Raw genomic sequence first — 22,550 nt, 5'->3', positions numbered from 1 at the left:
AAGTTCTTTGTGATCTGAATATATCATATATGAAAACCTCAATCCATAGTTGCAGTATTAACCACAAAATTTTCAAATACATGCTACCATACATTCCCATGACTCTTGTAAAGTGAGTCTGTATCCTTATATTTGATTAAAACTATTCTTAATAGGAATTATTTTTTTTTATATTCAAGCAATTATTTATTAAATTTAATACACAGATCCATAAAGCAAACATCATGGTGAATTAAGTCCTATTCCTCAGGTTATTTTACTTTCTTAAAAGACTACATAATCTGAACTATTGTTAAATATTGGAAGGGGTTTTTCTGCCTTTGTAGAGGTTTAATTTTTTTTTTTCATTAATTATGTATGAAAAACAACTGCAATAGTAAGTTTTGCTGAATTCTTGTTTCCCCTCAGGTCATTTTATCTATAGTTACAAATGGAAGTGGGGGTTAAGAAGGACGGATACTGCAGGCCTAAGAAGTCCTTAGCAACTTTATACAGTTATTACCTCAGACTTCCTCAATCCATTATATCTTTTTACTGAAAGAAGCATGATTATTGCACCCTGAAGCACACTTTAAATGTCATAATATATTGGTTTGCATTAGAGTTCATCTACAGGGGATACATGGTTTAAGTAAAATGATTAAAACAATCCTTTTTTTCCTGTCATTTAGGAAAGATTTTTATCCTCTGTGCTTTGAGGTAGGTTAGAAGTTCAGGTATCTATGTAGAAAGCAGAAGCCTTCAAATATCCTGCTAAGCCCCTATGGGAATCAGGTGTTCACAAACATCCTTAAATGCCCAACCTCTGATTCCATACTGGCCTTAGTGGTCCAACAATTATAAAGCAACAACGGACTTAAGTCCTCACAGATCTTCAAACTATCCACCAAACTGAGCCCTGCCCTACCTTACAAGCATTTTCAAGTTTCCTTTAATTAACAAAAGAAGGAGGGGCTGTGGGAGAAGAGAGTTGGTAAGGTGATCCCACATGCACTGCCCCTTAAGCAATAGCTCCCTGACCAGAGGAATTGCTTTATTATCCATCAGGGTCCCTCAGGAAAGGATGGGTACCAAAGTGTCCCCTTCTCCCATAGGCAAGCTTTTCAGAGTTTCACCAAATGCTTGCCTATCCTGATCATGGAAGTCTTCCTCTCAAAATTTCAATGGTTTCCATTATGGTGTAGAATGTAAAGGTTTTTGTTTTGGTTTTTTTGGTTTTAATTTTAGCTTCACAATTTGAAGAATACAAAACCTGCAAACATTACTTATAACACAAAGATCTACCCATTTGCAAGAAGCTATCTACTGCCTGCATGCCATAAACACATCAGCATTCAAATCCTTTTCACTGAAAATATGAATTAGATATGAATCCAATTTGTGGAATCACCTGCATACACCCATCTGTGCATAGTTTAAGATTATATTTATTCTAAAAAGAAGCATTTTAAGCTATACAAAAATCAATTTTAAAGAGTAAAAATTTTAATCTTAAATAAGAGTTTCTTTACAGACAGAAGTCATTGCAACTATTTGAATCAAGTATACAAGGCTTTATTTTATAATTATTCAAGATCAGTGATTCAGGGGATCAACATGCTCTCCAGGGTAGATATACTGTGTGACACAGTTGAAAAAAAATATTTGCAGTCAGATGTGTTTGGATAGTGATTGAAAAGACCTCTGACATAAATTTACCTTCTCGTGACTTACGCAGATGCTGCACGTCAGGTGACCAGCAATCATCAACCACATCCATAACCTCAGTTCCTTGCAAATGAGGTCAAAACGCAGCTCAGATGAACTACAGTAACCTCTCAAGGCTAAGTATTTAAGTCAATGTTTGGGTCCTAAAAAAAAGTCTAGAAAAACCTACTTTATAAATACAAAATTGTCTGTTTAATTAACACTGTTATTCTGTCATCAGTTCAATCAGATCAAAAGACCAAGAGGAAAATAAAGTTCCTCACTCTAGCCAGGAAGTATGACTGGCCTGAAAGGTTTAAGGAGATCACCAATAGTAATGAATTAATCCATATGCTTCAAAGAAGTTTTAAAATCAATATTAAATAAAAGTCATGTGTTAAAAAAAAAAAACCCAGCAGTTGCTGATACACTCTGGAGTCTTTCTTTTAAGCCAATTCTTGATTTTGTCATTTTATTTGGACAGGAGAACATGCACATACATCAAAAAGCTAGGAAGCTTTACAGAAGCTCCAGTAGCTACCACGCACAAACTAGGGTTAAAAAAAATTATTTGCCTTTCCTTTAAAAAGGCTAAAATAAGATCAATATTAAAAATTCTGATTTATCACCAGCAGGAAAACAATGGATGTTTAGGTCATAAGAAAAAATATTTGGATATTTTAATCAACTTAACATTATTGGTGAAAGTCTGGCAAAATGGCAAAGCTTCCAGCTCTCCTGTAAGAGAAGAACTACTCTCAGTTTCACATAGCTGGCACTTCTGCCATTCACACCATTGGAGCTGTACCTCAGCCTTCACCACAGAGTTTACAGGAACATTGCTTGTCACAGAAATTGCATTGGTGGCAGCTTGGTGACTTACAAACACAAGTGTCAGGCTGCACTTTTCCTCGGTGCTGCCAGAGATAAGTGCCATGATGGAGCCCCTGGAAGGAACCTGCAATGCTCCTGCTGTCAAACCAACACACACAAGAGCACAAACCAAAGGAAGGAGGGAAAGGCTCTGTGCATGCTGCTGATGACCCAGACTCCAAACAGCCTCACCACAGCAGCATGGTAGGGACCAGCTCTAGAAAATATCAGGCCAAAAACAAACCCAAATCCAAACAGTGACCTGATGTGGACCTCCTCCTGAATGCTTTAACATCCCTGCTATAGCATTCACATTTAGCTTCCCACTAAAACTGAAGTTATTTTATACTTTTTCTGCTTGGCTGCCCTTTCATCCCATCTAAGGCTTCTGGCCTTTTTTTTCACCATTTGTGCATACCATTTGTAGCTATGAAGGTTTAACTGATGTAGTCTTAAGTCACGGTATATTTACTGGTCTATTTTTCTCTGTGGTGCAATGTCCTTGTGTCATTTTTGCTTTGTTTGATTTTAAATTTACTTTTACATAAAAACATCTACTTGCACAATCAAATGTCACTAAAAAACAGAGGAGGCTCCTGATGTGCTCTCCAGAATTACACTTAAATGGCTTTCAGCCTTCAAGGATACGGATTTCATTTTAGCTACTAGAGTACCTCATGAAAATACTCACATGAAAATACTTTTTTGTTCAGCTGTGTCAACTTCAGCTACCAAAAAAATCATGCTTCAGTGTCAAGTATATAAGCAACACCAATGTTCCATCATGCTCAAGGAAATTATTCCAACTAGGGGATGTAGTAGTTTATTAAACAAATCATTTTCCAGGATATGTGTACTTATGTTTCTTTTTTAGGTACATTATGTTCTTTTCTGTTCAGTTTTATGAGAAGCACAACTGTTCTATAAATGCAGCCTCCCTGTCCAAAGTGAAAATAATGCTTATGCCAGTAGCAGGCTGCTCTGCCCCATGCTTCACACTGCTCCTGCCAGGCAAACTGCGTGCATTTTGGAGATTCCTCTGAAATCTTTTTCATTTGCTTTCTTCAGTTTGTTTCTTTAGGTTAGATGCTATGCAAGTTTTTCATTGGAAGTTAAATAATGCCATTATATGAGAATTTATTATTGCTGTCAAAAAATCTGAAATGTTCTTAATGTATTTTTCCCCACAAAGTGGAAACTTGTATTTTCTTTTCTTTTTTACAGAATGGTTCTCAGATGGAAATAAGTACATGTATCATAAATGCTTTGCAGTCTTATTTTTTGTCAGCTAATAAAATTAAACAGGTCTTTGAGCTTTTATATGAAGATAACAGCATATATATTTTGAGTGCTATGTTGCTCATAATTCTGTAATAAACCGACAGCTGATTTTTTTTCTAATTGCACACTAGCAAACAATTACTTTCTTAACAAAACACAAAACTTCCAGCACATCTTTCTTTTCACTAATTCTAATTCTCTTTACACAACAGCATATGGCAGAAAGCACAAAGGGATCAAGAAATAAAAATGAAATTTTAAAAAGCTACTTTTATTTTACTAAACTTCATTACTAATCTCTTTTATAAACAGAATCCTCCATTTTTTTCACTATTACCATAAAACCTTTAATATAGTAAGTAGCACAAAGAGGTAGATGTGCTCAAAAAGTTCTGATAACAAAATGTGTCATGCACAGGGGTAAGGAGCACTGCTTCCGTTGTTACAGTTTTCCCAACAAACATCCATTCCTCACTATCCTGTTCATGGAGTGGATCAGGCAGATAAGACTATATCTTTTAGATCTCTCTCTCTGCCTCCAGTGGTCATGGAGAAGCTAAAAGAGGAATGGAACACACAGCTGAGCCACGGACTCCTGAAGATGCCCACAGCTAAGTGCCAGCATGGGATTTATTGTTTTCCTTTACAACCTTCCTGCCCACACTTCTCTGTGCCACTGCTTGTGACACTCTATGGCCACAGGACAATGGCAGGCCCAACACTGCAGCTCCTGAGTTATTCATCTCCAAAGCAAAACCCTGCCCTACTAAGTCAGATATCAGCAGATACCAACGAATATGTAATTGGCACATTCGTGCCCAATGTTTTATGAGATCAAAGCAAGCTAAACAGCTGAGATTTGATGCCTGTTTCAAACACTCACTTCAATGATTAAGTACAGCATCAGTTAAATATATACAAAATGCTTGTTACATCAACATTAAAAATGAGACCGGGGTTTTGGTCAGCAGGGACTGTGAGCTGCCCAGAACAAAACAGTCTCAGCTCTCAGAGGAGTGACAAGAGCACCCAGTCTCCTGGCTCCCAACCCATCCCACTTTCAATTTACTAAAAGCTTTCATCCTAAGAAGGAAGAAGTGAATTGCCCTTTTTTTCCCCTTTTTAAATGACAGTATGTCAACATAGACAAGTGGCAGCATAACAACCAGGCTAAGAATGTTTTTTTCCTATTTTTTTTCTGATTTTTTTTAAACTGTCTACAGAATAAATAAGAAAGAAATGACCAACAGCCAAAAGCAGAAGTGCAAAATAAGCAGGGGGAAAAAGGGTTGATAAAAGCTATACCTAAGGATTCTGAAGCCACAAATACTTGGAAGGCTTAATGACATAGAGTCCAGATATCTCTACTTGACTAAGAATTTCTTTGGAGAAACAAATGTTTGGGAGGCTGGAGTAGCCTGCTGTTCAAAGCAGCTTCACAGAAGTCAATTGGAAACTTTTAGTTTGAGAGCTGTTTTTCCTTGCAACAACAAAGCATCCTTGAGAGACAATTCTGAGATTTTGATGTTTTACCTTTAACTACCACAACAATCCCTGATAATACAATGATTTACTCAGCATTTCACCATACAAAAAGAACTTAAATTCATGGTACCGATAGTAGAAAGTCAAACATCAAGATAAAAAGCACATAAAAGACGTAAGAAAGGGATCAGCAGGTAATGATTTAACCGTTGAACAGAAAATAATGCAAAAAAACCTTCTTTGTTCGCATGTGTAAAGACCTCAGGAAATGCAGTGCATGTGAGGTAGAAGAGAAAAAAATGAGTGATAAACTTCAAAATCCTATGGAATGCTGCTTTTAATAAATACATAACACTGTCTCCTGGACTAGAAACAAAACTCCCCCAGAGATTAATAGCTTAGTGATTAATAGCATAATGATTGAGCAAGCCATAAGGTGCACACTTGCACACAGGCCTTACATTCCCTTTGTCATTCCTCAGCAAGGTGAGACTCTAAAAAGAAGAGTACCAATAGTACTATTGCATGATCAGTGCTGGAAGTACTGACAACCTGAATATTCTTCCTTTATTTTAACGGGATTCTTAGTATATTAACATATCCAAAACAGCTGCTGAATTAACATTACCTGAATTAATTTTGTATTCCTTACATTTCTTTTAAATTACTTGAATTATAAAATGGAGAAGAAGCTGACAGGTAGCTGCTTTTTAACATTTTTGATTGGTCAAGGGCCACCCATCTATTCAGAGATACTGAATGAGAACAGATGAAAGTAAACAGGCTTTTTTCTTCAAGAACTCCATCCCTTTCATCAGGCAAATTGTAAGGAAGTGGCCATTCCCCTCCTCTTTAGAGTTGAATGAAGAGTCCCTGGCAGCATTTGGTGCAGCAGGGGAAAAACAGCATCACTTTTGTGGATACAGATCAAAAGAGGTCTACCTCCACTGTGCTACTCCCTTTTAGGGTTGTTGTCATAAGAAGCAACAGTAGTGGTTTGGTAAGTTTTAACCAAGAAAAACAACAAAAACCCAAAACAACTACCACTAGGTTAATAACTAACCCTAGTGAAAGATTCTTTAGGTAAGTAGCTTACTGCTGATGTAATATCAGAAGCAACTGAAAAATCAGCATTTTTAATTAACTCTCATTAAACTTTAAAAATATTTTTCTGGTCTTTAAGCACAGGGGAATTTTTTTACTTAATCTTCTTTAAGTGAATAGAAATTATTAACACACCAATTAATCATTGTTTCATGGAAGGAAACTGTAATTTAAACATCTTCTGGTTATTAGCACAAGATCAAAGAATTACTCCCTTATTGTTTCCTCCAAACAACTAGCACACTGAGGCTAATGTGCTATTATCTTCAATTCTTCTGAGCCATCACAATAAAAGTTAAGACTAGGATCTTCATTAGGTCTTCCTTTGTTTTACCATTAAATGAGAAACTAAATGCTATGAAGAGCTATTGGAACTATACAATTTGTTAAAGCAGAAGCAAGGAGACACATAGATTTGGGATTATGTATTTTATTAGTTTTGCTTTTTATTTTAAAAAAAATTTCCCTGCCTTAAATAGAGCTTTCCAGATTTCTGTTCTAATAGCTGAAGTTAGAGCTTCAACACAAAACCAAAATACACCGCTAAGTACATTCTGAGAGCATTATCTCCACAAGAATTAGAAGAAATACTAAGCAGTCCTCTTTAACAGTACTCAAAGACTTAAAAATAATAAATGCCTGTAATATCACTTTTTAGAAACACCTCAATACAGACAGTATGCAAGGGCAAAAAACTCCAAGTTTTATCCTTTTTGAAAACTTAACAAAAAAAATATGGTCAAAGATGAGGAATTTTTATCATTTTCAAGGTATAAAACCAAGGCAAAAGAAAGAATCAGACAAATGGAATCAAAGATTTCTGGAAGACTGCCTCTTTTCTTCCCATTTTATTTTGAGGTAACGAAAACAGCTGCTCTAGAAGATTAACTGAATCCTGTGTCATGAGGATGCAACCAGAAAGCAAGTGCTCTGTGGTCAGACAGAGACACTGTAGGCACTAAGAGAACACGTCCAATAGTGATGCTAACTGATGCAATGAAACTAAGTTATTTTTTAACCAAAACCACCTCATAAGCAAGGCAATCATACAACTCCTGCATAGACAAATTAATCATCAAATAATTTGGATTGGAAGGGTCATATATGGGGCTTTAAAGGTCATATATTCCAGCTCTCTGCTATGAACAGGTACATTTTCAACTACATTGAACACCAACCTGCTCAGAGCCCATCTGACCTGACCTTAAAGTATCTCCAGGGATGTGCCATCTTATCACCTCTCCAGGTAATCTTTATTCCAGTATTTCACCATCCTCACTGTAAGAAAACCCCTCCTTAAATCTAGTCTGAATCTAACTTCTTAAAACCATTACCCCTTCTACTGTACAACAGCAGCCAGTAGTCAATTTAGCTGTAAAACATCAAGAACAGTCCTTTGAGGTATAAGAGCATTTAACTAAATTTAAGGACAGAAGATATACCTAAAAACAAAGATTTTATTTTTCTTATCTCCTTTATGTTGCAAATCTCACTTCAGTCATTTAATATGCTGTATTTAGGTCTGCTAATGCTAGCTTGCCAGAGAAGGCTTGTCAGCACAGCACAAAGGTGTGATGAAGGACTGCTGGGCTCTGAAGAACTTCCACCAATTCTGGTAATTTGTCTCTTCTGAGTTTAAAATCTGGACCTTGCTCCCAGTCATCCTACATGTAATCACAGCATTAGACAGGAAAATGCTTTAATCCCTGGCTTTTGTTTTCAGAATTCCTCTGTGCCATTACTGTGTTAACTTCCAATTTTTGATTTTGTTAGGAAACTTAGCTGGGAACTTCTGCTTTGTTGTTTGTTTCTGGTTTGTAGCTTGTTTGTTTTTTTGGGGTTTTTTTGCTTTGTTTCTTTTTTTTTTTTCCTAGAGACATTTATCCTAAGTTCTCGAACATTTGCTTTTCTCAATGTTTTCCTCCTCATTCACAGATCTCAACTGTGTTTTTTACATATATATGTGTATGTATACACAGATCATGAATATAGAAATATTACAAATATCACAATCTTTTTTTTTCTACAGCACCACCTAGGGGACAAGAACCCTTTCAAAGTCCAAGTGTTTTAGACTGTGATTTAGCCTTATGACTGGGGTCTGATTTCCTCAGTTTTAAAAACTGGCTGCTTCAACTGTGAAACTCCTTTGATTTCACCATTATAGCTGTTTACTGTTTTGATAAAATGTGTAGACAGCATAATTGTGAATGATTTCATCCTTGTTTCTAGATCAATAACAAAAATTATTTCAGGCTCTGAAGAGGCAGAGGCATCTTTTTGAAGAGACACTTTTGAGATGGCATCCTTAATCCATTTAGCATATGCTTTATTGGTAATGTAGTTAGTGCAATAAAGTGATGAGCACATTCCCAACTTCCATTCTTTGCTTCTGGGACTACTCACTCATTTTATATTAGGAGTCAACAGAAATAACATATAACCAAGCAAGGAACAAAAGCTGTTCTACCCTCCCCAGCAAGCACCAACAGAACACTAAAGCTGTGCTGCTTCTGCTGCCTTCCAGTCCATACACATAAGATACCTCCCCTCAAAGGAATAACTTTCAACATTGTGTGCAGTTCCAGAAGTCTGATCTTACATCATCTTTCTCTAGCAGGTGAATGGGTCCTCAGACTCTTCACATGTTTTCCCTCTGTGTGACCTTCCTTCCTTTCTTGGCTGCACAGCCTGGGCTGACTTCCCAGCACCAGCCCCAGCCAGCTCTTTTTAAGCCTTCACCAGGGCAGTCAAGAATCTCTGAGGAGACTGGGCCACCTAAAGCTTTAGAATGTCTGCAGTAGTCAAGGGAAGAAAAGCTCTCCAATACACAGAGAAAGGCCAACACAGAGAAAGCTCCCTAGTGCTTCTATTTTTTTTTTCCAGGCTGCATTCATTCACTGCAAGCTACATTAAATTTTTATCCCTCCCTTTCCCAAATCACTTAGCACAGCCTTCCACACACTATTTCACTTTTCATTGTATTGTGATAGAAATATTAGAGCACCAAGACATTTTTTAACTATCATTCAACAAGCAAGGTATCAATTTCTTTAGCCAGAAATTCCTGAATTGTGAGCTGCACTTTAGGTGCTCATTTCTTCTGTTGCATAGTCTCTCTAGAGACTAAAAACACTAGAATAAAGCAGAATTATTCAAAGGAACAGTAAAATAAAAATACACTGAAAGGGGAGGTCTGCATCCTGCCAAACTGAAAGTTTGACAGTCAAGCCACTTGACTGTCAAACTTTGCAGTAAAGTTGGGCCCTAGGTACTCTTCATAAACATAATGCGGCTTAATTGAACAGATCAAAGTTCGCTTCACTTCCAAGATGAATTTAAAAAAAAACAAATGAAGAAGAACTAACTTTTCCAAAATGAGAATTTTTTAGAAAATAGCAGATACATTTTACTTTGGGTCAGCTTTAATTTCTAAACAAGCCAGGACACAACTGGCTGGTACAACACATTAACAACTTCCATGATTTATACAGATAAAAGCCACTACATGAGACAGTGCAGCAGCCCTCGTGATATACCACAGTTACCCAGACAGATTAAAATGTCAGTCTCAATTAAATTGCCCTCATTTATTTTCATGTTTCCTGAGTAAACATGCCTATTCCTTTCTCTACAAAATATCAGAATGAGTTCTAAATTTCATTTATTCCAAGAGATATTTCAGACCAAGAAAATTCATTAAATTTACATTAGACCATAAACAGAATTGGAAGAACTAAAAGAAACCAAGGAAAACCAGCAAATACCTCCTTTGCCTTCTAAGCATCACATGAAACATCTCCTAAATGTATCTTTATAGATCATCCATAAACTGAAAATACCACTTTAGAATGACTTCTATGAACACTAAATATCAACATAATTTCAAATCAACAAAACATACAACCACCTTTGGAGGTAGTTCTAGATGTTTGCCATAGTCTTAGTTGGAGGTTTAGATTTCAATCAGTAGTTTTCAAGTTTTCCCATAAATATCTGGAAGCAGCATTTATTATTTCACATGAAATTAAACCAACAACATAAAAGTATAAGCTAAAAAACAAAATCAGATTTATTTTACTAACTGAAAATAAAAAAACCCACCTGTCCTCTCAATTTACTGTATTTTATTTCTCAAAAATTATGTTCACTATTTGTGTACATGGGTATATATTTTAAAGGAAATATGGAGTTTGAAACTAAGCAATTTTTCAAGGAAAAACACTGGAAATTAAGAGCAAGGTACACAAACAGTTCAAGATGCATACATTGAATATTGCTACATGGTGATGTAACCTTTACTTATGCTTTCAGTAGAATAGATAAAGAGTCTACTTTAGCCAAGAAAGAAAAACAGTGGTACTCATGTCAAGTAAAAAAGTATTTTTTAACAAAACCAGCTATCAATACTAATATATAGCAACAAAACAAGAGAGATATATATGAGTAGGGAAATGCTGAAGCAAAGTCTCCAGCTCTTTTCTAACATGTATTAACAAATGATACCACACATGGGAGAAGAGTTTCATCTAGTCCTAAAGATAACAGCATACATAAATTGGAAAGAAGTATCTCATTGAGTTTACAATATCTCACCTGTGAATTACAGTTTTAAACTAGCACTTTTTAAAGACATTTAGGAAAGCTTGAGTGCTTTCATAGCATTTCACAATGTTTAACAAATTCCTATATTGGTGAAGCATAATTATGCAAACCATCATACAAAATAAACAAGCTAGGTACTTCACAGCATGCAAAAAGGTGTGACAAATTCTCATGTCATAGACAAAAGCTTTGGCAGGAGAACAAAAACACCCACATTTTATATTAGGTAGATATTTCAGGAGAAGAGCACCAAGCAGTGCACATGAAATGCTCTCTTTATTGAAGCTATGATTATGGGTGTCAGTACTGCAATAAAAACCCAAAAGCCTCTTAGTGAGAACCATCACAGAGGTGGAAACTTTTCAGTTATACTTTCAAAACCAAATCTTTGTTCATTTGTAACCAGATATCTGATGACCTTCATAGAGATAAGCCTTAAACTTGACCTAGCAACAAAATTTCAATTTAGGAAACTGTATCATGCCTGCTGTTTAAATGCATCCTCACCCTTCCTGACTGGCACATGGCGTTTGTGAGAGGTTTACATGTCCTGTGTGTGGCTTCAGGCTGCTATGCTTCAGGAGCAAGTGTGATCATCCTTGTAGATTCCAAAAGCCCAGCTGTAGCAAAAAGCTTTGTGCTTCAACCATTCCCACAACAACAGCATCCCTCCTGCATGCTACCATTTCATCTCCTCAACACCCATGGGTATTCCCAGACTAACATAATTATGATTATAGTAACATTTATTCCAGTTTGGAAACTAGAATGAGGTAATACGATGGTTCCATATCTGAGCCATATTTCACAGAAAAACCTTATTGCAATGATAATGGTATCAGTAATTCACAAGTACATATCAGAATGGGCTAATAAAACCTAATATTTGACAGTATCTGTTGATACACCTTCAGCAGAATAAGTATACTGCTCACATGACACCTTATTTCCTACTTGCTCCAACTCAAAATGAGTTCTGCTAAAAATAAAAACATACATTGTTTAATCCAGCTATGCAACACAAAAGAATTCAAGCCAATAAATCCTTAGCTCACCTAGTGCAGGTTTTCACTTTTCCTAGAATTTTAAGAAATGGGAAAATTAAAGAGAAAAGGTCCATGACAGAAAATTCAAACCATGTTAAAGTGGGAGTGTAATCAAAAAACTGAATGTTTTTATTCAGGCTCCCTAGTACTGGTTCTATAGCCCTAGGCTCAAAATAAACTGAACTTTATTCTAGGTATTCTTGCTCTCCAGTCCATCATGCTTTCTGAGTTCAAAGCTGCACAGTAAAAATATGATCTTAGAAAAGATAAACACTTCTCTCAGACTGAGTAAAATGATGCTACGCACGAAAACACAACAGACCACAAACACCACAACATTCTATTTCACCTTTTACATAAATGCTGTAAACCTGAAAGATGCAAGCAATTGAAACTGCACAAACAATGCTAATATGGCTGCACAGTAACAGCTACTAGCTTTTCCTCTTAAGGTTTTTAACATTAATATCAAGAAAAAAATTTGAGTCCAACATACTAAACCAAATTGGGCCTTTTTTCTATAGAGATGACTTGATTAATTTATTTTGGCTCTTACAGAGAAAGAATTCAGCACACATCTCCCTCAAGTATGTTTCTGGGAAAGGACTGGGCACAACATTTGTATCAATTCCAGCATCATTCATCTCAATTAGTCATCTGATGATCAAAATTATATTCAGCTTATTTCTTACAGATCTACACTGGCACCCCAGAAAAGGCTATTCAGTATCCAAAGTGACAAATTGGAATCATTATGAGCTTTGTATGATTATTTTATGACTCTCATACCATGGATAAGTATCTCTATTTGGCTGTTATCTCTATAGCAGAGCAGCATACTAAACATGACATCCAATTGCAAGCACCCTCAGCTTAAATGCAAATCAAAAACAGGAATTCAGAAGAGGCACATCAGTACAACTTCTATCTTGACAATGGGAAGATCCTGCAAAACTCTGAGGATATAAACAAAACTGTTATTTTATAGCACCTAAAGAGCGCTTTTGGCAAGACCAGAGTTTTTTTAGACTCAATGTACAAAGCACTTCGAAAAGACCAAAAAATAGGTGAAGATGAGGAAAAAACCAGCAAACAGTCAGAGATTTTAGGTAAATGCTTTATTCATTAGATGATTCCCACTAAAGAAGCCAACAGAGACTTCAAATGGATGAGTGAAGGTCTCCAGCTCCTCAGTCTTGGAGGAGAGAGGAGCTTGTCTTCTCAGACAAGTCTCTTCTCCCTCCTGCTACCTCAGGGAAATGCAGTGTTTTGCAGTCATGTAAAACCATGCATCTGTAAGAAGCAATGAAGGTACAGTGAAGTCTGACAAAAGCAGCTTAACCCCAAAAATTGAACTTAAACTTGAAAGCTAAGTTTATATTTCAACTCTTTGTTTCACCCATGAAAGTTTCCACTTGTTGCTTAAAATAGCAGACGGAACAGTTTTGTTTACTTCCACCCAAGAACAAAATTCCCTCAGATATCAAGGCAATGAAGAATATATGTACATGAGAGAATGGAACAGCTTCTGTTAGTCAAGTACTTTGTGTATAGAATGAAGTACACCAGGAAGAGCTTTCTGAGGTTAATTTTTTGCCTAGTGATAGAAAGTTATTATTGAATGCAAGTTTTGAGTTCTTGCAAACCTTTACATAAAAAGAATAAGAAAAATTATCTAAGAAATCCAATTACCTATACTAACCTCTCAGAATGCATAGATGCCCAGATAACTTAGCCTTGACTCATTCATCATTTTAAACGTAATTATATAGGACTCAGTGAACAGAGCTCTTTTCTTCCTACTCCCACTTGCTCATCACTGCAAGTTATCTGGTCCTATGAACAAAAAAAAAACCTCACTCATAACTGTACATGATGACAAGCAGGGAATTTTGAGCTTCTAAAGACATATTACATCTATGTAATTTAAAGAAAACTGAAGAGCAGCTATCATGTCTGGAAGGTCCTGCCAGGCGTCTGCAATATGAACAAGAAGTAGGGATTACAGAACTATGCTTATGCACACATGTATTTAGTCATTGCTCCTGAAAGAAGGTGCCAGCAAACAACTTCCAACAATATAACCTCTACTACAATTATGCATAAAGGGGTTTGCATTGTTGCTTTGGGTTTTTTAAAATATTTTTTGCTGTGAATGTTGTCAATAAATAATTTGCTTTGCTTTATGACTTAACTTTTAATCCTTTCACACAGGCTATTTTATATATAACCACAAAAGAAACCCAGAAGTATAAAATCTTTTGTCTTTTAAGTCAAACTGTAAAGCAAATAGATTCTATTTTGCAATCAATTGGTTTCAACCCAAATTACTATTTTTCAAGATTTTCTTTAATGGCAAAACAGAGACCAAACTGAATCATCTTCTGTCCAATAAATGTGTTACATTCAATCAGCAGGGAAAAGGCATGTAAATAAAGACACATATCTGAAAGAAAAGCCCATGCACAGAGTTTACAGCTATCAGTCAAGCCAAACAGTATCCTCAGAGGCAGCTGAGAACTGAACCCATGGGTTCAAGTGTTCATTTCTGACTTCCCAAGGACACAGCTGAGACTTCACTTTCCTCCTTGGCAGGGCTTTTCTCCAAAGGCTTTGAATGATGAACAGGAACAAGGTACACACAGAGACTGTCAGCCCCAGCTGTGCTCCTGCTCTTGCTGCCCAGACAGCCCAGCTACTCCTGAGGCAGCACCAGGATTTCTGCCTTTTATGGCTTCCACGAAAAGCAGTGATTACTTGAAAAGCCCAAGACAAAGCCTGGCTCTTGGAAGGCTGCTCAGTGGTCAGTGTAGTGATAGCAGGGGATGCAACTACAGGGCAGCCATTCCCCAGGTCACTCACATGCAACTCTCACCTTCCTGAGACACAGGCACTGGACCTTCCTGTTGAAGCTATAACCATGGGGTGTGAAATACATGGAGGAAGAAAACATCCAATTTACAATTAAGACAGAAAGAGGGATGCTTGCTAAGAACCAAAGAGGAATGTGACAGCAAGGCTGCAGTTCTTGTTCAGGTATGTGCCAGCTGGTTACCAAAAGTATAACCATGATCTATAAGCAATGCAAACCAGATAAGTCTTATGAGGCATATGACTTCCTTTTGAGAAAGTCTCTGGGAAAAGGGGAAATATGGAAAACTCCTGAAAACAAAGCACCTGATGCTAACTTGTATGGCAAATGAATGATCTGTCCTAAGCTAATGATTCCCCCTTCTTATCCAGTGGTGGATTTTATCATCATTATATGCAGGCATTGAGCTAGACTGCTTCTAAGCATTCCTCATCCAAACTTTTCTCCCAAGAACACATTTTTTGACTGATCGACTCATACCTTGATCTGCAAAGATATCCCACTCAGCCCTAGTGACAAAGAGCAAATCTACCCAATCCAATAAAATTTTTCTGCTTTACTTCCTCAGAAATGAAAACAACTACCTTTTCTGTTACCTTTTCAGTATTCCCCATAGCAGAAACTCTTCCATTTACCCCAAAAGGTGATTAGGATTCTTGGAAACATTTTGAACATAAACAATTTCCTCACCGCGTTTCAACAATGATTATTTAAGCCATGGAGTCAAAATGACTCAGAGGAACTGTACTTGTCATTGTATAATTTTCAGCATGATCTACAATGTGACCAGGCAGCAATGACCTGTATTAATCATGGGCCAAAGTATAATCCAGGTAAAATTAATGTACTATGACAGTCTGACAACTGCTGCCCATGTCCTCACCCCTGCTGCTGGCTTGCCAGACTACTGTGCTTCTGGTGGAGGGGTGAGCTGCAGCTGAGGAACATGTTTTACAAAGGGAAGACTCAAACAGATAATGATAATAATAATAAAGTTTAAAAAAAAAAGAGGAATCAATTTGTCTGAGCATACAGAGGAATTCTGGCAAAAGCAACAGGACAGAAGAGCACTGCTGTATAAATCTACCCAGTTCTGTGTAAAAGAGTTTCCAAATGCCTTAATCCACAACCACCCTTGTGGTGCTCACTCCTTTTTCTCCAACATACCCAGTTTGCTTCTGTCCTGTGACATGCTTATGGTTCTGTTTGTAGTTCGCATTAATGGTGAAACACACCTGCAATACTGACACATAGCACTGGCTTACATTTGTCACCTGAGGGTTTTTCAGCAGCCCAGCTTGTGGAAATGTTTGACTACTACAGCCTTATAGTTTAGCAAGAAATATACAGCAGCCCCAGAAATAACAAACAGTTTCAAGAAAGAAAGCTGTAACAGGTGGCTGGGAAACTGGAAACACACTTCCAAACTACTTCCTCAAGCTAAACACCCAGAAAAAAAACAAAACCACAAACATATGATCCTCATCAAGGTCAATGTTCCATTGGATTAGCGGCCACAGAATTATAGCAGATTTTTGGGAGGAGGGGAGTTTTTTGTTGAAGTAGATTACCAGCTCCACTTTTCAGGGGACAAAAATATTAAATCCTTGAAGATTTATTAGTAACAAGCAGTTTACAAACTCAAGTACTTTGGGATACAGCTGCATCCTACCATGATAGAGTCATGTTAAAATTATATACAAAGACTTCTGGGAGCCAAATCTCGATATTTCTCCCTCATTGAGAAGTGCCTTTGTGAATGTTACACGTTTCCAAGTCAGGGATACATGCTAGGGAACTATTTCAACATCACTTCCCATCATCTCATGCCTGCCATTACCCCCAGGTATTACTACTAGACAACCTCACTATCAGACAAGTTGCAATGTCTTGTGGAAACTAAAATATCTGGATTTAAGGCATAAGAGTAATGACAAAGTTTGAAAGCACTGGACTTCAGATCTATGAATGACAGAACTTCCCCAGCTCCTTCTCAATGACTAGAGTCATTATAAACTTTAAACTCTCTTGGGTGGCCAGCCTGTCTCTGCAGTAAGAGAACTGTCCTCAGCTCCTTTCTCTGAATATTAACTAAACCTAGAGGATTAACAGGAACAGCAAAGGGGAAATCCCATAGCACTAACACAGTGAAAAATAGACAGCATCATTTCCACCTGCTGTGTAAACTAGAGAGTTTAAAAGTTTCCTGAGGTAGTAATACAGTTGTTGTGGAGCTGCAGAGATTCACAGGTCATGCCTAAAAAATCAGGTAAGTTCCCTTGACTGTAGCTAGTCAAGTAATTTTTACAGGCTTTGTCAGAAGAGTAAACAAATTCCTCAGGCCAGAGTTATTTCTTTCATATTTCTTATCGAAGTTGTTATGTAATAAAGTTACTTTGTAGCATTCAAAATTTAGAGTATTTGAGCTCAACTCTCATTACAGCAATTTCAAGGAACTCCTGAAACACAGGATTGGTAGTCAAAGCATTTAAATATAAACAAGGTAATCCACAATTTGCTACTCACACACTTGCTTTTCCAGTATGGGAACTGCAACACTCAGCTGACATTTTCAGTGACTTGCATCTCAGAAAGATCAACAAACATACAGAAAGAACCAAGAAGTGTATAACACCAAGTGTGCGCGAAAGGAAAACAAAGCAGCTGGTACACAGGTCTGTTTACAGCGTGCCTTTTTTTGCCCCCCTCAAGAGGCCTAAAGGGCTTCAGCTGTAGTTATTTAGAATTCTCAGGGGGGGCAGAAGCTGAGTGCACAGAGTTGGTATTCTGTAGATGATTTCAGAGGAGCTAAAATTTGATATTAGTAACTGTGAGCTAACAGGACGTGGCTAATTCATAACCACTCTGGTGTTAGCACACATTTTTTTAAATTAAGCTCCTCAAGATAAAATGTCACAATATACTTCTATGGCTGCTTGCACATGATATTTACAGTTACAGAAGTAAAACCAGCCTTTCAGTCAAACAGACTGTGGACATTCAATTTTGTATCGTCTGTCATCTTGTCGTGATAGTATAGACTCAGGAACATAAATTCCTTATCTCAATCACCTTTTCTTTGCCCATATCTGAAATTTTTGTTAGCTTTATATGATCATCAATTTAGGTAACTTTCAGATGGTAGCAAACACTCAATAACTATTTTGAACAAAACTTTAAGATAGTAATTTTAAAGAATTCTGCACTTCATTTCTGCTGAAGCTACTTCCACCTATTTACACAATATTCCAGTGGACATAACATTTCGCTAAATCTAGTAAGAATTCGGATAGAAGGTAAAGGCTTGCTACTAAATAATGCAGTCAAATAACCTGTTAATATCATTGAAACCCCAAGCAGTTTTCAAGAGCCTACTGATAAGAGTCACTAGCTGCTCATCTTTTTGTTCTATGTATTACTCAGCTCTCAGTCAGCTCTCTCAGTTCTGTCCAAACATTGCTGGAATGATAAAATGCCAAAACAAAACAAATTCATCATTAATTCTACTACTAATACAGCTATTCTGTATCAAGGATCTCTCACTCTTACAGGCTGATTCAGAATATGACTTTCATACCTTCACATGCACAATACAACAGATTCCTTCCACAGAACCTCAGTTCTATTTCATGTGTGACATTTCACTCAAGTTTCTCCAATGCTTCATGTTTTTTCCACATTTGACATCTATTAACAAGCACACACAAAACCAAAACTTCCTACTAAAGGTTTTATGAATAAAAACCTCTATTCTTATTCTTTGTGCTTAATTACCTATTTAGAATGTTTATTCCAGTTCCATGATTCTCACTAGTCTTAATATATAGTTATATGGATCACTGCATCAGAAACAAACTTGCAAACAACATATAAACAAGAATATTTCAAAAAATTACAGACAGCTAACAAACAGAAGGAAAAAAAAGACAAGAACAGAAATTCAAAAGGGAAGTTATAATCCTCAAACGAAAGGTTCTGGTCTGGTTCTTACTCTGAACTAGGATCAGTGGAAGAATATTGCTTAAGCTTATCTTCATATGAAAATAGCTACACATATTATAGCTTTAATCTCATTTAAATTAATATAATTTAACAGCTGCAAATAGTTTTGGGATATTTATTTCAATTTATTTTTCTTAAGTTGATTAGGACAGGCCTTGAAGTATATTTTGCACACGTACACTCCAAGCACATCATGAGCTAAAACAAGACCAACTGGCACACACTTCTAACATTCACATTTCTGTTCCAATTTAACTAAGAGAGAGTTATATCTTTGGTAGAAAAAATGGAAAACTTAAAAAAATTTACAGAGAAATACACAAGTAGAACTGAGCAGAAAAGAGCCCGACACTTTTCCTTCTCTAAGTTTAAAAAATAAAGAAAGTAAAAGAAAATGAAATATCGGCTAAAGTGAAACCTCAATTTGTCCAAATCCAAAACAGAAAGAAAACCTAACTTTTAGCTTAACAGTGTTTGGTGCCACCCCAAATTTTTAAGTAAGATGGAAACAGTCAGATGGTGCATACATACAGCTGCCAATTGTAAGAATGCTCCTATAGTGCTTCCTCTTTATGTTGTACCTCTTAAGTTTAACCTTCTGCATGAGCTAGTCAAACATGACTAGTGAATCTTTCCTGCATTTATTCATTGCTCTTAATCATTAATAATCCAGGGCACTTGGCATTAAAGATTGGGAGAGGGGGAGAAAGAGAGAAACAGGAGGGTAAAAGGGAAGACAGTATTCTAGTAAACAAATTCAGGCCCAAGCACAACCTATCATCTTAATCATTACAATTTTCAAAAGCCCTACAGAAATGTTCCTTTTTAGTACTCCTGCAAAACCAGCATGGTGATTATCTTACTTTCTCTAAACTGTCAACGTTAACCTGCAACTGGCCATGACTTAGGTGCAAAACTTTTCACGATCCATGCAAAAGTACAATTAATAATTTAACATTGTAGATTCAAGTCGCTTACCAATGAGTCCACGAAGACTTGAATTTTGGTACTCTCAGGTCAGGAGCAGCAGCATTACCAGTTGAAAAACCAAGGGAAAGGCCATCAAATGTTATTTTTACAGTACTAAAAATAAATATATAATGGAAAATACCTGCTCAGGCTAAAAAGAAACACAACTGCATGTCCAAACACATGGTCAATTAAAAAAAAAAATTAAAAATAAAAAAAGAGTAATTCAAAAGACTAGTCTGGAAATCCAGTGCTTCAGTATGCTCAGCATTAAGATTCAGAAACCATCTCCTTAATGACATTGCAACACCAAATGCCAACTGGAATAGGAAAGCAGAATCAGAGTCATACAAGTGACACAGCCACAAAAGACTGCATCCCAAGTGTCCTCAGGATTCTAGTGTTCTTGTTACAAAAATTAATATATAACACAAATAAATTATTTTTAAAGGAACCTTTGCTCTCCTTACCTTCTATAAAAACACTACAACAGCAAAATTTAAGAGAAACAGAGGGAAGATTGCACAGCTGTTGCAAAAGGGATGCATTATTCCTAGAAACAAACCAATCCACCAAGCAACAACATATGAAATGAAAAAAGTTGATCATATCTGACACAGAAAAGGATACTGATCACCTGCATGACTCACTGTACCATGGAAAGTTTCCAGCAGATGTAACGAGGATAAGACCTCTGCATGCTAATACTAGCAGGTTGCTAGGTATTAGATATTTAGCAACATTAAAAAGCAATCAGTACATTAAAATTGTTTCAATTCCAATATTTTCTTCTTGGAAACAACATACCTGATCATAATTATATTTGAAATTCCATTTTCTTAGCTTGCAAATATAACAACAAGTTAAAATTGTGTAAATATACCATAACTGTAGGAAGGAAATTAGCTGAGATGAGCTTTTCTATGTCCCATTTTATTTCAGGTTAACTTGAGATCTTTTTTCTTTTTTTTCCTTATTGCTGCTGTTAGCCTACATAAACATCATTCTTCCATTTCAGGCATTTAAAAGTTTGATTTTACCATAACCATAATTCAAGAGCTGATCCTGGCAGATAATAGCAGCAGCAGATTTCAGTGCCCTGAAAAGCTTCAGCATGTAAAGCTTCAGCCTACTGCTGTATTTATAAACCTTTCGTTGACCCTGGCTGGACACCAGATGTCCAAAAAGCTGCTCTATCACTCCCCTCATAAACTGAACAGGGCAAAGAAAATACAGCCAAAGACTCAAGGGTTAAGATAAGGGCAGGGAGAGGTCACTCACTGACTGACATCATGGGCAAAAGAAAGTCCACTTTGATGCTAAGTAGTAAAATTTTCCCTCCCAGAATTGGAGTAGGATAATGAAGATTAAACCCGAATCTTAAAAACACTTTTCTCCCTTAATTAGGGGAAACTCAAGAGTTCATCACACATTACCTGTAATGCACCTTCCTCAGGGGGAAGAACTGCTCACACTCTTACCCTGTTCCAGCACGGGCTCCCTCTCACAGAAGACAGTCCTTTACCAACTTCTACAAGCTGAGTCTGTCCCACAGAACTGCACTTCTTCATGAATGGCTCCAGCTGTCCCCTGCAAGGTCACAAGCAAACCTGATCCAGGCTTTTGTGACAGAAAACCTGCTCCAGCATGGGCCCACAGATGCTGCCAGAAGCCTGCTCTAGCACGAGCTGCACAGAGTCAGAATCTCCTCTGAGCATCCACCACAGGCCTCCTGCATGGGCTGCAGGTGGATATCTGCTCCATCATGGATGTCCAGGAGCTGCAGGGGGCAGCTGCTTCACCGTGGGCTGCTGGAGAATCTCTGCCTTCCCTCTCCTTCTTCACCAAGCCTGGATCTGCAGGGTTGCTGTCCTGCACAGTCACATTTTCCCTTCTTGAATATGTTCTCCCAGAGGTGCCACCACCATCACTGACAGGCTCAGCCTCGGCCAGCAGTGGGACTACCTTTGAGCTGCCTGACACTGGCTTCATCTGACATAGGAGAAATTTCTAGCAGCTTCACAAAGAGCCTGCCCCTGCATCCCTCTGCCACCAAAATCCAGCCACATTAACCCAATAAACCTTTTCTCAATCTTGCTTGCCTTTTTTTTTGCCTCTTTAGCATTCCCTTTGGCAAACAAACACAGCTTTCATTGAGCTGAGTGAGAAAGAAAATTACTGACTCAGTAGTGAGCAGTATAAACACCGTCTGCTGCTTCTGAAAAGTACAGTTCATCTTCACCTTCCATATACTTGCTTTCACAAAACAACCGATTTTTTTGAATGGAGATATGGAACAGGAGGAAAACTAACAGTTACTCATATTTTTATTTGAAAGTCTCAGGAGGCTTTATGTTTTTCCAGTGAAAGCTGCATGTAGGGCTGAAAAGGAAAAACCTGACAATCCAAGGCACATCCCTATGACTGTCCATCAACAGGAAAGTCAGACACTGCCTTCAGACTTGCTGACACTTCCCCATATCACACTGCAAATGAACACCAGGAAAAGGGAGAACCAGTACCAATGTGCCTAACACATCATCACCAGTAGCTGTTGAACTGCAGTTTCCAGAAATGGGAGCTACAAATTATTCTCACTGCTTTTCTGTTTATATGAGTTCCCTTGG

The 22,550-nt window shown here is 37.2% G+C and overlaps 1 protein-coding gene across 3 annotated transcripts in view; it reads right to left on the bottom strand.

Moving 5' to 3' along the window:
- Positions 1–22,550, bottom strand: part of CHRM3 (cholinergic receptor muscarinic 3) — a 268,432-nt gene that overhangs the window by 238,083 nt on the left and 7,799 nt on the right. Inside the window, exon 1 of one of the 3 annotated variants that reach the window (XM_058019731.1) lies at positions 19,933–20,007. The exons of the other annotated variants lie outside the window; for them this stretch is intronic. The gene's annotated coding sequence lies outside the window, so the exon portion shown is untranslated. Of the gene's footprint in view, positions 1–19,932; positions 20,008–22,550 lie in introns of those variants that run through there. 3 annotated transcript variants of the gene reach the window in all.

This window comes from Melospiza georgiana, chromosome 3 (genome assembly GCF_028018845.1).
Source record: "Melospiza georgiana isolate bMelGeo1 chromosome 3, bMelGeo1.pri, whole genome shotgun sequence".
In the NCBI taxonomy this organism is placed as follows: Eukaryota; Metazoa; Chordata; class Aves; order Passeriformes; family Passerellidae; genus Melospiza; species Melospiza georgiana.
Note: the sequence above shows the minus strand (reverse complement) of the source record. Positions and strands in the feature narration are given on the sequence as shown.